Raw genomic sequence first — 17,500 nt, forward strand, 5'->3', positions numbered from 1 at the left:
ATACATGTAGTATTTTTTGCTTGTCAGGTGCTCACTATTAAAAAGATTGTCTTGAAGATCACTGATCTGAGCGGTAAAATTACTTTTTTTAAAAAGATGAAAACGGAAAGGCTTCGTGTAGAAGCAGTACAGGCAATGGATGTTTCGGGTACAAACATTTTTGTCGTTCAGTCTGTATTCTTGTTGGTTGGAGTTTGAGTATGAATGAAACGATGGCGTGACGTCAGCGTCTGAGTAGAGAGTCCTCAGTCCTCAGGGGTGTGATAGGAATGTTCAAGGGCAGGTCAGTGTATTTTCTGTCAAATTTGGTTTGTGGTTGCAAGCACCTGCAATGCGGAGGGCTTTAATGAGGGATTTTGGCTTAAGTCCTCAAATTTTTCTGCCTCTCTCAGTGATGATAATCTTCCGTGGATCCGCGGAATTCCGGGATTTTGGGATTTTCTTTGAAATGTTCCGCTGTTTTTGCAGTGTCAAACCTTTTCGAGATAAAGATAAAGGGAGTAAATCTCATGAATGAACAAAACAAAACAAACGACGTTTCGACCTTTGGCCTTTTTCAAGATATTGGAAACCCCCCCCCCCCAAAAAAAAAAAAAAAAAAAAAAACCAGAGAGACAGAGAAAGAGAGAGAGAGAGAGAGAGAGAGAGAGAGAGAGAGAGAGAGAGAGAGAGAGAGAGAGAGAGAGAGAGAGAGTGCAAGATGCGTTTCAAAGTTATATTTAAAATAGAGGAGGGTGCTAAATTAAATTTAAAAAATATATATAATAATTAAAAAACACAAAACAAGCTATATTATTCTAAAATAAATAAATAAATAAAGAAAACTTAGCTTTAAATTCCTCATAGAATCACTGTGTCGAAATTCGTGTAAATAATATTGACGTCAAGATATATAATATAAGAATATAATAGAAGTATTTAGATAGTAACTGTACAATATGGTGCTGATCAAAATTAAATATAGAAGCAGAGATACGAATGCTGATTAAAATAATAAATAAATAAATAGATAAAATGAGGATGATGGTGATAATAATAATGATAACAATAATAATAATAATTATAATAATGATAATAATAATAATAATAATAATAATCATAATCATAATAATAATAATAATAATAATAATAATAATAATAATAATAATAATCATAATAATAATAATAATAATAATAATAATAATGATAATATCAGTAATAATCATAATAATACTAGTAATAATAATAAGAACAATAATAACAACAGAATGAAAAACTAACCCGTAAATAAATGATCAATTGGCCAAAATACATATAGAATAAAGACTTAAAAGCATTCAATAAAAGGGAAAGATAGCTGACACCATCTACTGTGCCGTTGCCTCTGGTAAAGGATCATCGCACGGGCCACAAGCCTTATCATTAGAAGTGTATTTGGCATGTATGTTTAAAAATAATAGAATAATAATAATAATAATAATAATAATAATAATAATAATAATAATAATAATGATAATAATAATAATAATAATAATAATAATAATAATAATAATAATAATAATAATAATAATAATACTAATAATAATAATAATACTAATAATAATAATAATAATAATAGTAATAAAAAAATTAAAAATAATTAGTAAATAAATAAATGGATAAATAAAAAAAATGTAAATGGATAAATTAATATATAAATGAATTAATGAACTAATGTTGGAATGGAGGAACTCAATGAAAAGATATATATTAATATATATTTAAAAAAAAATATTTTTTAAAAATTGCCATATAAAGGTAAGGATGGGATTTCCTTCCTGTAATATGAATGATGAGTCGGTACCCTATGCGGAGAAGTTAGAGTGTACATAATATGGCAACGACCAGGGCTAAAAGGCAAAAAGAGAATATATAGCAAGTATTATTAATATTAAATGAATAGAAAACTGACATGTCTGATTGTTGGTGTCCAGGAGATGTGAAATGGTCAAAAACAGGTACATGTTTTTGCTGATATACTGAGATGTATCTCTCAGATGCTCTCTAAAACGGTCAGACAAGCGTCTGCCTGTTTGACGGATGTAGAACATATCACATTTTCTACATTTAATGGAATATATAACATTCCTGGAGGTGCAAGTGAATGAACTCTGAATAGTCCATTCACGTAAGGGTAAACGGAAACTTGCTGTTCTGTTAACTCAATGTAAGGGCAAGTTTAGCACTTCCTACTTCAGGGAAACGTACCAAAAGTTAAGGGGAACTGTCTTTTAAGCGGCCACGATCACGGCGATAGTCAACAAGAGGAGGGTGAGGGAAAGCGTGTCTAGTAACTGGGTCCTGTTTAAGAATATTAAATTGTGCTTTGATGCTATGAGCTAGTTGTTGGTTATGGGGATGATAGGTAAGGATGCGTTTGAGACGGTCGGTGGTTTTGTCTTTGTCATGTCTATTTGTGGGATTAAGGGCTCGGGATCTGGAGATGGTGTTGACTTTGTTGAGTGCTTTATAAAGGATATCATCAGGGTAATTCCGGGCTCTGAAAAAGTCAATGAGTTCTTTAGCCCTTTCTTTAAATATGGAGTCATGGGTGCATAGGCGCCTGAGTCAGAGGAGTTGTGAAAAGGGGATAAGAGTTTTTACATGGATTGGGGTGAGAAGATGAATGACGCGGGTAACTGTGGCTGTCTGTGCTTTTGTAGTAGACAGAAGTGCTGAGGCAGATGGGGGTTACATGTATAGGTGAATATCTAAAATTGTGACAATGGTATGTGAGACAGTGCTGATGAACTTAATTTGGGGGTGGAAGTTGTTTGAGAAATCAAAGAAGTTGTTAAGTTCTGATTCCGACAGTACAGTGACGCCGACAATTTCGTCGATATATCTCAAAAACACCTCAGGTTTGGGACCGAGGAACGAATCCATAATTTGTTTTTCCAGATAACCCATAATAGACAAGCATAACTAGGTCCCATTCTTGTGCCCATTTTCACACCGCTTACTTGTTTGTAAAACTTGTCATTGAATTCAAAGCTGTTGAGGTTCAGGACAAGAGATGTTAACCTGAGTAATGTGTCAACCCCAATGTCTGTGGGAGGATTTTGGTCGATGAAATACTTAATTGCTTTAAGACCATCAGAGTGGGGAATCGAAGTGTATAGGGATGAGAAGTCCACAGTGAACAAAAGGCGGGGATGGGAGTCCGAAATGACATAATCTCTAAAAATAGTGAGAGCATGGTTAGTGTTCTTAGCATTGCACAAAAGGTTGGGAAAAAAAGTCTAGCAGGTCAGAAATTATTTCTGTTGGGATACGAGCATGCAGAAACAATGGGCCTACCTGGGGGAATGTCTGTTGAGGTTTTCATTTTATGTATTTTAGGTAACAGGTAAAAAGTGGGGGCACCAAGATCGCTGGTAGGGATGACAAGATTGTGCGCTTCGGGTGGTAGGGGTCGAGTTTTTATTGAATCTTTAACAGTCTTTTGGACATTCGTGTTGTTATATAGAGTGTTGTCTTTCTCCAAAACTTAGTAGTTTTGCGTGTTAGTAAGCTGCCTCTGGCACTCCTGGACATATATAGTACTATGGCACCCCTTTGTCCGCAGACTTGATAACAACATAACATTACGGGCGCAAAGGGTTCGAAGGGCTTGTTGCTCTGCCGTACTGAGGTTCGAATGTTCTATCAGTCGGGGATGGACATTGGCAGCCTCAAATTTGATGTTGTCTATAAATAAATCAAGTGTATTAGATTGGCCTGGCGAAAGAAGAGCGAGGTTGATATTTGGAGATAAAAGAGTGAGATTTGTTACTATCAGTGTTGGTTGTCCTATCGTCTTCGTCAGTATTATTCTTGTCATCCTTCTCTTTACTCTTCAAATATAGTTGTAGTCTCAGTTTACGTGTAATTGATGAATATCATGTTCTCTCTGTATGTGGTCTGCACGAGGGTTGAGTGGGATGAATTTGAGACCCTGCCTAAGGACATCCCGTTCAGAGGTGGTAAGGGGGTATGCTAAGTTTTCTTTCTTCATTTATTTTAGAATAATATAGTTTGTTTTGTGTTTTTTAATTATTATATTTTTAATTTTTTAAATGTAATTTATCACTCTCCTCTATTTTAAATATAACATTGAAACGCATCCTTCCACTCCCGTTTTCCCACTTTCACTCTCTCTCTCTCTCTCTCTCTCTCTCTCTCTCTCTCTCTCTCTCTCTCTCTCTCTGTGTGTGTCTCTCTCTCTCTCTCTCTCTCTCACTCTCTCCTTTTTTTTCTACAATATCTTAACAGCGGAGGCAAGGGACCACTAATAACACTATTGCTGTCTAGTATTCTTCAATACCCACTCCCTCCCCCTACTTTATTCTTGATATATATATATATATATATATATATATATATATATATATATATATATATATATATATATATATATAATAAATATAATATAATATATATATATAGTTTTGATATCATTACGTCATCCCACTCTCTCTCTCTCTCTTTCTCTCTCTCTCTCTCGCTCTCTCTTCCATTACACACACACACACACACACACACACACACACACATTTACAAATTTTCGCCTATATTATTTTGACAATCTAATGTAAATATATATGTAGTTATTTTGTGTTTACTTGAAAAAGGCCAAAGGCCGAAACGTCGTTTGTTTTGTGTTGTTCATTCATAAGTCAGATTTACTCCCTTTATCTCCATTGTATTGACTCATTTAGGCACTTCTATTTATTAGTCAAACCTTTTCCTATGAAAAGCGCTCAGGTGGCTCCACGGTGGATTTGATGAAAAAAATCACCGCCATCATGTCTTGTGTCAAATTTTTACACATGTGCTCATTTTCATACATTTTGGTTACACTCGCATTTTTATGACGTCAGCCTAGACAGGGTGGCACTTAATGTCAAAAGCCACACAAGGCCAGTGGTGTCCTTGGATGAACAGATGTTGGGTAGGGATTGGAAAAAAATAGAAAATCAATTCATAACTAACTCTCTCTCAACTACAACCACTACCATATCACTATCCCTACCACTATCCCTACTTCTACTACAATAACCACAGCCATATCACTATCCCTACCATCACTACTACTACTACTACTACTACTACTACTACTACTACTACTACTAAAAACACCATTACATCACCATCCGTACTACCAAACATCACCATCCATACCACTACTACTACAATAACCACTTCAATATCACCATCCCTACAACCACTTCTACGGCGACCCACACATCACCATCCCTAATACCACTACTACAACCACTACATCACCATTTCAGACATTGAAAAATTATAGCTGAGAAAATGGCAGCAAAGGCAGATCATTTGAATACGATGAAATTTATTTGTCAATCAAATGCATTGATGTCTTCAAATAAGTTGAAGAAAAGTGATCATGAGGCCTTTACACTGCTGTGGAACGGTAGTTAAAAATCTAAGTTGTCCACACTAGCGGAGACACTTAAGCTTCGAAGGGATAAATCGCTGTTTTAATCCTTGATTAAAAAAAAATACCTTGAAAACTCACTGAATTTTAAAATGGAATTGCTGTAGGAACCCTGCCTCTCGTAGTCCCATGTTTTATTCCCCATTGGTATTATCCTCTGGTGCCAGCCCCAACCCCCCCCCCCCCCTCCCCAGTCCGACCTCAATTCCCACTGGTATCCATCTCCCATGGTCCCAGGTTCATTTCCCTCTGATATCATCCTCTTCCCATAGTCCCTGGTTCACTCCCCACTGCTGCCACTTCCCCTAAATTTAGACGTTTTCCGTAGGTTTCGGAGAAATATGTAACCTGTGCTCATTCCTCACTGGTGTCCACTCCCATATTCCCGGCTTCACTCTCCATTGGGACCTCTTGTAATCCCGGGTTCATTCCCCATTCATTTGTGCCCACCTCCTATAGTCTCATAATCAATCCCCATTGGTACCCACCATTGCCCGGCTTCAGTTACCACTGGCATCGTTCTCCCATAGTCCCAGATTCATTTCCCTCTTATATCCTCCTCCCATAGTCCCAGGTTCACTCCCCACTAGTGTACTTCTCTGAGTCCCTGGTTCACTCCCTACTGATGCCCGTTTATGATTACTTTGGACGGTTTTGGTAAGTTTAGGGAAAAATGAGTACTCTTCTTAGTTCACTCCCCGCTGGTGTCCACCTCCCGTATTCCCGGCTTAACTTTCCACCGGTAACATCCTCTCGTAGTCCCAGGTTTATTTCCCATTGGTGCTCCTATAGTTTCGGGTTCATTTGAATTATCCTCTGGTGCCCACCTCCCATAGTCTGGCCTCAATTCCCACCAGTTTCCATATCCCATGGTCCCAGGTTCATTTCCCTCTGATATATGCTTCCCATAGTCCCATGTTCACTCCCCACTGATGTACACTTCCTGAGTCCCTGTTTCACTCCCAATGCTGCCCACTTCTTATACATTTGGTCGGTTTTGGCGGGTTTCGTAATAAACAACCTCCTCCAATAGTCTCAGATTGACTCGCCACTGGTGTACACTTCCCTGATTCCCTGGTTCCCTCCCAACTACTGCCCACTTTCCATAACTTTGTCGGGATTCGGCGGGTTACATAAAAAAGAAACACCCATATTGTTATTTTGATTTCAGTGTATTGTGCAGTGTTTCATTTGTTTAGTCCGGTGAGTTTGAAAACAAAACAAAACAAAAGCAAAAACAAACAAACAAAAAAAAAATGATAAAAATGCCATGCTTTCTCGTGTCATTCTCTCCCCGTTAACAGTTTTCTTTTTACTTTTGAATTTCTATTTTACGATTATGGTTCTTGTGCTCTGTCTTTTATGGGGTGGTACGAGTTCCATTCCATAAATCTATTTCCCTCTTCTATTACTCAGAAACAAAGTGAAACAGGATACTGAAACTTGGCACAAATTCAGTCCCTAAAGGAAAATGCTAGTTTTTCTCCCAAATTATGCCACAAAGTGCCTCCCCCCAAAAAGTGAAATGCCGCAAATTATACCAGAAACGACAAAAAATGTGAAGATTTGTTGTGACATTGATGCATTTTGTACCTATTATTCATATTTATTCATTCTTTCTTGAACTAAAGAGCAATAATAAAACATTACAATAAACAAGCAACCAATATACATATTTAAAATCCAGAAGAAGGAGAAGACAATAACAGAGATGAATGATAAATACTGTTAGGTATCATTAATGTGATTCGCAGATATAAAGTTTATAAAGAAACTGTCATCTGCAAATATCAGGGCGATCCGCAAATTTTGGCAAATTTCTCAAAATTGGCAAATCGTGGCAAATTTTGGGAAAATTGGCAAATCGCGTGGCAAATTTTGGGGAAAAAAAAAGAAGCGAAAACAAAATAACGAAAAAAAAGTGCGAAACTTGAGAAATGTTGCAGCTTTGCCTGGGCCCAAACCAAGGGAAGCTACTCTCTACAAATAATGATCCTTTAAAATCTTTGTAACAACGCTATTCACAGTCATTTCATTTCTCAAGTCAAATAAATCGAGTCACTTACACTTCCAACTTCAGTCATGGATCGTTTCGTCAAAAAATCTTCAAATATTTTGGCAAATTTTTGGCAAATTTCTTGGCAAATTTTGGGTTTGTTTTTGGCAAATTTTGGCAAATTTTAGGTCCCAATTTGGCAAAAAATGCAGATGACAGAAGAAACCTAATTTAAAAAAAATTCAATTCCATTTACCTCACAATGTTATCAGGCCTACTTATGTTTAAAAAGTCTTTTATTTTCTAACTAAAAAGAACAGTTTTTCATCACACTTCCATAAAGGGGACAAACCAAATAAGTTTACCTCAATGTTCTTAAATTTTCTAAACTTAAATGACATTTCACAATACTAGAGCGAGCCATTGCCTGCCAAGAATATTGTCACATAATTAAGGTAGATTATGCTCTACTTTTGTGACGTGCGTCAAATTTCATGAGGGAGGGAAACTTATTTATTATTATGGATTGAGCCCCGTTCCAGTATGACTGTAAAATTCAGACAAAATGGTGTTAAATTAAGAACAATTATCAAATTATCAACATTCCAAAATTAATGAAATGAAACCTTCTCCTCCTCCTTCTCCTCCTCCTTCTCCTCCTCTTCCTCTTCCACTACTACTACTACTACTACTACTACTACTACTACTACTACTACTACTACTACTACTACTACTACTACTACTACTACTACTACTACTACTGCTACTACTACTACTACTAATACTACTACTACTACTACTACTACTACTACTACTACTACTACTACTACTACTACTACTACTACTACTACTACTACTACTACTACTACTACTACTACTGCTACTATTACTGCTACTATTATTACTATTGTTTACAATTTTCTCCCGTCCATTTTCTTTCCTGTATGTTGTCTTCAAATCTTATAAATTATTGACGAAAGCTTTAAAACAAATCAATTGATTTTACACCTATGTGTAAACTTAAACGTTTATAGATAGTATAGTGTGCGCTTGGCTAAGAAGCTCACAACATTCCCATCTGGAAGTGTAACGGACCAACACACACAACTATGTATAAACTTAAACGTTTATAGATAGTGTGCGCTTGGCTATGAAGCTTACAACATTCCCATCCGGAAGTATAACGGACCAACACACAAAACTAAGTGTAACCTTAAACGTTTATAGTCTGGTTAATACAGTTTAGGGAGAATTACTCATAAACGCGGATGGCAAAAAACAATAACAAAGACCCGAGTGACGTCAACTGCATTCTATCTATTGAACTCTGATGGGAAAAGGGTAAAATTTGGCGGATTACATTATAGTCAAATCTTGCCTTTAACGTGTTTGTAAAATTGAAAAGTGTCGTTTGACGTCTTCATTGGACTAGTTAGAATGAAGACGTTGGTGTGGAGTGAGAGGGGGGGGGGGGGGGGTAATTCTAGAACTTTTTAGTATCCCATTTTCTTCCTTTTTACTGGCGCTGATATAACCTAAATGTGTTGCAAGTGCCGTAAAACCATTAAAAACAAAATAAAACAATATCTCTCTCAAAAAAAAAAAAAAACAAAAAACACACACACACACACACACACACACACACACTCTCTCTCTCTCTCTCTCTCTCTCTCTCTCTCTCTCTCTCTCTCTCTCTCTCTACAACCACCCCCACCACATTTTCATCACGACCACTACTACTACAACCACCACCACCACCACCACATCATCACTACCACTACTACTTCAACCACCACCACCACATCATTATCATTACCACTAATACTACAACCACCACCACCACATCATCACTACCACTACTACTACTACAACCACCACCGCCACATCATCATTACTACTACAACCACGACCACTACATCAGCACTGCTACTACAATTACCCACACCACATCATCACTACTACTACAACCACTGCCACTACTACAACTACAACCACCACCACCACCACCACCACCACATCATCATTACTACAACAACAACGACAACTACTACTACTACTACTACTACTACTACTACTACTACTACTACTACTACTACTACTACTACTACTACTACTTCTACTACTACAACAACAACAACAACACACTACACTACTACTACTACTACTACACTACTACTACTACACTACTACTACTACTACTACTACTACTACTACTACTACTACTACTACTACTACTACTACTACTACTACTACTACTACTACTACTACTACTACTACTACTACTACTACAACCACCACCACCACATCATCACTACCACTACTACTTCAACCACCACCACCACATCATTATCATTACCACTACTACAACAACCACCAACACCACATCGTCCTCACTACCACCATTACTACAATCACTACCATTACGTTTTGGAGCTTTACTTCATTTGAAATAAGGAAACTTTGGGGTTGTATTTGACAATGTGTTTATATATCATAATATAGTTCTAACCAGTTATCTATTTAGATCTATACAATATTTAAACACAATATCAAATACCATCCGAATTCCCTTTTGTGTGTGCGGAAATTCCTCTTTCGGCATTGAAATGCCTCCGAGTGGTGTCTAAAATTTCTGTGAGTCAAATTGAAAATTAGCGTCTCTGCAAATTTTACTATTCTCGTCAAATTTTCAATGCCCGTATCTAAGGAGTTATCTTTGCCCATTGATTTGACTGTGCGTGAAAACGGTCCCTCACTTCAAAGTGGATTTTCTCAAAACTTGTTTTTTACACATTCCCTACTTCAAACGATCATATCTCGGCAATGAATAATCAGAATTTTATCAATTTGGTATCAAATTTTAAAGCATAAAATACGCTATGATTGAGTACCAAAAACCCAAAATTGAAGAATCCGACTTAATACCGTTTCGAGGAGGAGGGTCACAAATGGCCTAGTGGTGATAAACTTTAGATTTGACTTTTATATAGAGCAATATCAACCAAACCTGTACAGCGCGCTTTGCAACGAGTCCAGAGCCGACTGCAACACTTACATCAAGGACTGGACATGTAAAGCCTGTAAAGTGCGTTGTTTTTGGTTTTTTTTTTTTTTGTTTTTTTTTTTTTTGTTTTTTGTTTGTTTGTTTTTGACAGAGACAACTGCGTTGCCGGCCAAGTTTACTTCTACGGACCGGAATCTCCAGGGTTCGAACCCTTCTCTAGCAGCGCATAGTTGAGTCCTTTGTAAAGACGTACTTACATTATCTCACTGCACTCAGGTGTAAAACGAGTATCTCGCCGTTAAAGCATTGTCTATGTCGAAAAAAGAGTGATATAACCTAATAGGCGCCATGTCTCGTCAGGTCTACATATCATTATGTGGTACGCGTTTTTGGTCCATAACCCGAAACATAACTGACTTCATGAAGGACTAAGTGACCGAGTACTTTTCTTGTCGACAACCAGTTCCCGATTTTGGTCAGAAACCTTAGATAACATAAGTAGTTGCTAATTCTCCTTGTCTAAAGAAAATCCAGGAAATGAAAACGGCAATATTTTATGGAATCTTTCACCATAAGCTTAATATTCATGAACTTTATTTATCTACTTCTGGAAATTTGCATTTGGTATTATCACTAACTAATGAGTTGTGGAGAATAAATAAGCAAACAAAAATAAAGATAAATAGTAATTACATAATAATAATATAACTCACTCTTACGCCCTTCCGCCACGACATCATAAGATATCGTCGCATAGGCATTCCACGAATGAATATAGATAATTAATCAAACAAGATGTCTGATGTCAACAGGAATCACCCATGTTGTCCAAGTGAGTAAATTGGCGGGTAATGATCAGACCTAAGGAAAAAAAAAAAAGAATGCGCCTGAAGTGGGGCTCGAAACCGGGACGTTCCGGGTCACAGTACAATGCCTTAACCACTTCGCCGCCCCCCCCCCCCCCCCCCCCCATAATATACATAATACGAGTATAACTAAAGTAACTAAAAACTTACCAAAACTAAACCGAATTCGTTCTGTCTGACTGTCTCTCCCTCTTTCTTGATCTATCTATCTATCTATCTATCTATCTATCTATCTATCTATCTATCTATCTATCTATCTATCTATCTATCTATCTATCTATCTATCTATCTATCTATCTATCTATCTATCTAAAAATATCTATCTATCTATCTATCTATCTATCTATCTATCTATCTATCTGTCTGTCTGTCTGTCTGTCTGTTTGTCTGTTTGTCTGTTTGTCTGTTTGTCTGTGTGTCTGTAATACTATCATGCACATACGCGCTTGTGTCTCACGCTCATTAGGCAGACAAAACATCAACTCACACTTTGTGAATGGGATTCAAGTCGCCATATTTTTTGCCGAGGTATGAGTGTATTTAGCGGTAATTAATAAATATCCATGGCCAGATAAAGCTCATTGTGTCATTACAAGTAATGTTTTCCAGTTTTAATGATAATCCTATACCATACCATATGATTATTTTTTTATTTGTTCAAAAAATATTATGATATTTCCCACATAATCATGTGTTCATTTTCCCACACACATACAAGGTCTTAAAACGTTTTCCGAACTCTTTTAGCTCATTGCCCAAATAACCATGTGGCTATTTAGGTGATGTCTAAGTACTCACAATATTTGGTTGTCAATTTCATCATCCATTTATCGTTTATAAAGGGAAGACTCGAATCATCCATCTTGGATTTTATATTCATCTTGTTGACTTGTTCTTTCTTTCGTCTGGTTCTGTATCATAGATATAAAATTCATATTCCCAGATTCAACTTCCAACCAATGCTTGCCACATTTTTTTTTCACCACTGGGGATCAACTTTTACTCGGTCTCGAATACAACGATCAAATACAAGTGTTACAAAATTGATTTTTCATATCTCTCTCTCTCTCTCTCTCTCTCTCTCTCTCTCTCTCTCTCTCTCTCTCTCTCTCTCTCTCTCCTCCCCAATTGTGTTGTTGTTGTTGTGGTTCAAACATGGATACATTTCCCTGTCACCATTTTACATCGCATGATTGAGTTACTTTAGTTTCGTCGTGATCGATGAACTAAATATTTCACGGGGAAGTGTATAGATTAAATCGATTCGAATCAACGCAATATATATCGAGGGGTGCCTGCGCAAAAGCCGTAACGATGATTTCGTTGATTTTTCAGGAGAGCAAATCAAACCTTTGCGGATGGAATTTAAATAGTTAACCAAAGACTATCGTGATGATTTTTATACCAATACAACCGTGATTATATAGTCTGCTTGACTGTCAGGACCCAGGTCACTTTTAGATTGTCATTTTTAATAAAACGACGCATTTTACGTAGCTATTTTCATTACGGCTTTTGTGCAGGGACATTTTTTTGAAAAATGTCACTGTATCGCTCTGCCCCTTTACCGTATATGATGTTACTTGCATAGTGCATGCCGCCTATCCCGTTCTCAGGTGGAGGTTTGGCAGCCCAAAAGCCGTAACAGGGAATAAGACAGAGCTGTCAAGAGAAATTACCCTGAACACATTCTGCTCAAAAGCTGTAACTTGTGATACGGTGCAATAAAAACCACAACTAAGCGTAATTCTTGCCTGCCATAACACAGTAACTTGCGATACGGTGTTTGGGCAGGAGTGAATGACTGATGTACTTTGTTTAAAGACTACGAAATGACACCGTAACACTGAGAAAATAAATAAAATAACAGAGCTCTAAACACATTTTTGACTTTAAAAATTATAGTAAACATTCATTCTGATGCAAATAATCGTAATTCGTCCAAAGAGGGAATCAACAACTCCACCTCTCTCTCTCTCTCTCTCTCTCTCTCTCTCTCTCTCTCTCTCTCTCTCTCTCTCTCTCTTCTCCTCTCTCTCTCTCTTTCTCCTCTTCCACAAACAATCTCTCTTTCTCCTCTCTCAAACTCTCTCTCTCTCTCTCTCTCTCTCTCTCTCCTCTCACTGACTCTCTCTTTCTCTTCTCTCATTAACTCTCTCTCTCCCTCTTTCTTCTCTCTCACTGACTCTCTCTCTCTCTTTTTTTTTTTCTTTCTTTCTTCTCTCTCACGAACTCTCTCTCTCTCTCTCTCTCTCCTTATCACAAATTATCTCTCTTTCTCCTCTCTCACTAACTCCCTCTCTCTGTCTCCTCCCCCACTCTCTCCCTCTCTTTCTCGTCTCTCCCTCCCTCTCTCTCGTCTCTTTCTCTCTCTCTCTCTCTCTCTCTCTCTCTTTCTTTCTCTCTCTGAAAAATGGCAAAACTGTTGGCATTGATGAGTTATACCCCGACATGATTACTAACTTTGGACCAGAAACAATAAACTGGCTGGCAAATACTATGACAGACATCATGGACAAAGACACATACCCACAAATTTGGAAACATGCCAAAGTAATAGCCATATTAAATCCAGACAAACCAATGACTGAACCATCCAGCTACTGACCAATATCTTTACTTTGTTGCTTGTACAAGCTCTTGGAAAAAATTGTACGAGAGTGAATCAACCCATTTGTAAATCCCTGCATACTGCCATAGACTGGCTTTAGACTACAAGGAATCAGACGTGAACAGGTCCTCGCACTGACCTCATACATTGAAGCAGGCTTTGAGAGAGAAAAAACCCACAGAAATCTGGCGCAGTCCTAATAGACTTAACTGTAGCTCACGAATCTGTTTGGATAGGCGAACGATGTTAAAGCTTTCAAAAATGATTCCCTGTTGACAGACGCTTAAACTGCTGTCTACCATGACTGGACAAGACAATTTCATGTCAGATTGGGAGGAAACAAAAGCAAAATACCAAAAATTAAAAACAGGGCACCACAAGGTTCAGTTTTAACACCAACTTTCTTCAATATTTATATCTCTGAAATGCCAAACTTCCAAGCACTCAAACTTGGATGCCTTGACGACTGGGCCTTAGCCTATCGATCGAAAAACTGGAAAGAGATTGAAGAAGTTTTACTCAAAGACACCTCCCGCCTGAAACAATACTTGGATAGGTGGTAAATAAAAATGAACATCACCAAATCAATATCCACAATTTTCCACTTGAATAATCGAGAAGCAACAAAGGCATTGAAAATGATAGGTGGTAACTCAATACTACCTTCAAACCTCAATCCTAAATACCTCACATTTGACAGACAGCTAATTACCGAAAACATTGAGGGAACTGCAAAGAGAATCGCAAGAATAAACAGCCTGCTGAGAAAACTCACAAGTACCACCTGGGGAGAATGTCTGCTTTGGCACTGTGCTACTATGTGTGAGAATGCTTTTTGGATGAGGAGCCCACATGTAAGCCGCATTGATATCCCATGAAGAGAATCAATGAGAATAATAACAGGATGTCTCAAGTCAACTCCAACTCAGTGGCTCCCAACACTGAGAGGCATTGCATCGCCAAGTCTTAGACAAGACGCTAATCAAAGGATACATGCAAGAATTGATGAAGCCACGGATAACACTCCTATAAAATTAATCATAAAGGGAGCACGTTCAACAACAAGGCTCAAATCGAGAAGACCTTTCCACCTAAAAAAATGGTAGACTTCAGAGTGAAAGAGAACTGGAGCTAATGTGGAACAGGGAAACTCCAAAAGGAGAAAACATCATAAAAGATCCCACCAAAAGAATGCCTGCATTCCAAAATGCCAGGAAATACTGGGTTTCCTCAAATCGCCTTAACAGGACATGGCAAAACTGCATCAAATATGTGCAGATGGAATCGTGGGAACAGCGATGCCTGTGAAAGGGTCGGGCAGCTCCAGAGACTAGCAATCACAGCGTCCTCCGCTGTCCAGTAACGAGAACTGTAGGTGGCTATGAAAAAGTTCTTAGGGCAGAGGAAGACTTCCCAAGCTGGGTTGATGAAATGAATTTGGAGTTGCAGACACGCGCTACCACTACTCCTCTCTCTCTCTCTCTCTCTCTCTCTCTCTCTCTCCTCTCTCTCTCTCTCTCTCTCTCTCTCTCTCTCTCTCTCTTGCTCCTCTCTCACTAACTCTCTCTCCCCTCTCTAACCAAATCTTTCTCTCTCTCTCTCTCTCTCTCTCTCTCTATCTCTCTCTCTCTCTCTCTCTCTCTCTCTTGCTCCTCTCACACTAACTCTCTCCCCTCTCTAACCAAATCTCTCTCTCTCCCTTCCTCCTCTCTCAACTAACTCTCTCTCTCTCTCTTCTCTCTCACTAACTCTCTATCTCTCACTCTCGCGTTCTTCTCTCTCACTAAATCTCCCTCACTCTTTCTCTTCTCTCTCTTTTTCTCCTCTCTAACTCTCCCTCTCTTTCTCTCTGCCCCCTCTTTCATTCTCTCTCCTCTCTCTCTCTCTCTCTCTCTCTCTCTCTCTCTCTAACTGCAGCCATTAGCGAAGTGAAGAACGGCAAAGCAGCTGGGATAGATGGTGTATATCCCGATATGGTGACGCATCTGGGCCCCAGGGCACGGGCCTGGCTAGCAGAGGCAATGTCTGACATCCTTGCAAACGGAAAGCTTCCACAAGTGTGGAAGCATGCGAAGATAGTTGCCATCCTGAAGCCAGGGAAGCCGGCGAAGGAGGCAGACAGTTACAGACCCATATCGCTGCTGAGCTGTCTTTACAAATTGTTGGAGCGTGTTCTATTAAACCGATGGGGGCCGGTCCTAGACGCTGCCCTGCCACCTGAGCAGGCAGGCTTCAGGGAAGGGAGGTGCACCACGGAGCAGGTCATTGCCCTTACAGAGCATATTGAGCACGGGTTCGAGAGAAAACAGCAAACAGGTGCTGTGTTTATAGACCTATCAGCGGCGTACGATACGGTCTGGTGCGATGGGTTAATGCTCAAACTTGCAAAAATCATAAGGTGCAAAAAGACCTTGAAGTTGTTCTCTTCGATCTTAGGGGAAAGGCAATTCCACGTCGCGCTGGGAGACGTCACGAGCAAAGTTAGGAAATTGAAGAATGGGGTCCCTCAGGGGTCGGTACTTGCGCCAATGCTGTTTAACGTTTACATTAGCGATATGCCGAACACTTCCTCCCTGAGGCTGGGATACGCAGACGACTGGGCACTCGTTACTCAGAGTAAAGTGTGGACCCGTCTCGAGAGCGTACTCAGCGAGGACGTCACCAGACTCAAATCCTACTTTGACAAGTGGTACCTGAAGATGAACACTTCAAAAACCGTGGCCACTGCATTTCACTTATGCAGTGGTTGGCACACCCGTAAACTGAATGTCCTAGTCGGGGACCAGCCACTCCCATATGAGCCGCGTCCAAAATACCTAGGGGTGACGCTGGACCGCAGCCTTACCTATCGGGTTCATCTCGAAGGGGTTGCCCGGAAGATAGAGAAGCGGAATAGTCTTCTGAGGAAGCTGGCGGATCGACTTGGGGCGCTAGCCAAGCGCTCCTGAGAACATCCGCCCTGGCACTATGCTATTCCACCGCGGAGTATTGCGCTCCAGTGTGGGGTAGAAGCAGAAACGTTGAGAAGGTGGATGTAAAACTTCGCAAGTCGATGCACATAGTGTCGGGAACGCTAGCAACAACCCCTAGAGAATGGGGCCCGGTGATAGCAGCGATCCAGCCCCCCGATGTCCGGAGGGAGACCATTACGGGAAACTGGCTGAGTAAGATCAAAGAGAGGGAATGGGGATACCCCTCTCATGCGCATAATGAACGGTGCCCCCGTTTCGAGCCGAAATAAGTCCCGGCAACCCTTGTACGCAGAATCCCTGACTACGGACAGAGCTGCACATACGAGATGGAAGTCGGTTTGGACGAATTCAATCCCTCGTGGGGGCGGGGACCTACACTCCTCTAAGCTTGGTGAGAAGTTGCCAGGCTTTGATACCAGTAAGAGGAGACACTGGGTAGCTGCGAATCGGCTTCGGTCGAGGAGCTGCCTAACGGCCGGTGCGTTACATCAGTGGGGTCTAACTTCCTGTCCTTTATGTCCACGCTGTGGGCAAGAACCCGAAACGGCAGAGCATCTAGTCGAAAGGTGTGTTGTGACGATGCTACCGGG

The 17,500-nt window shown here is 39.5% G+C and overlaps 1 protein-coding gene across 2 annotated transcripts in view; it reads left to right on the plus strand.

Moving 5' to 3' along the window:
- The window catches only part of LOC144968807 (beta-1,4-N-acetylgalactosaminyltransferase bre-4-like), a 53,984-nt gene that overhangs the window by 17,263 nt on the left and 19,221 nt on the right, over positions 1 to 17,500 (plus strand). The gene's annotated exons all lie outside the window — the stretch shown is intronic.

This window comes from Berghia stephanieae, chromosome 3, assembly GCF_034508935.2.
Source record: "Berghia stephanieae isolate SIO BIC M18660-M18661 chromosome 3, UCSD_Bste_1.3, whole genome shotgun sequence".
Lineage (NCBI taxonomy): Eukaryota > Metazoa > Mollusca > Gastropoda > Nudibranchia > Aeolidiidae > Berghia > Berghia stephanieae.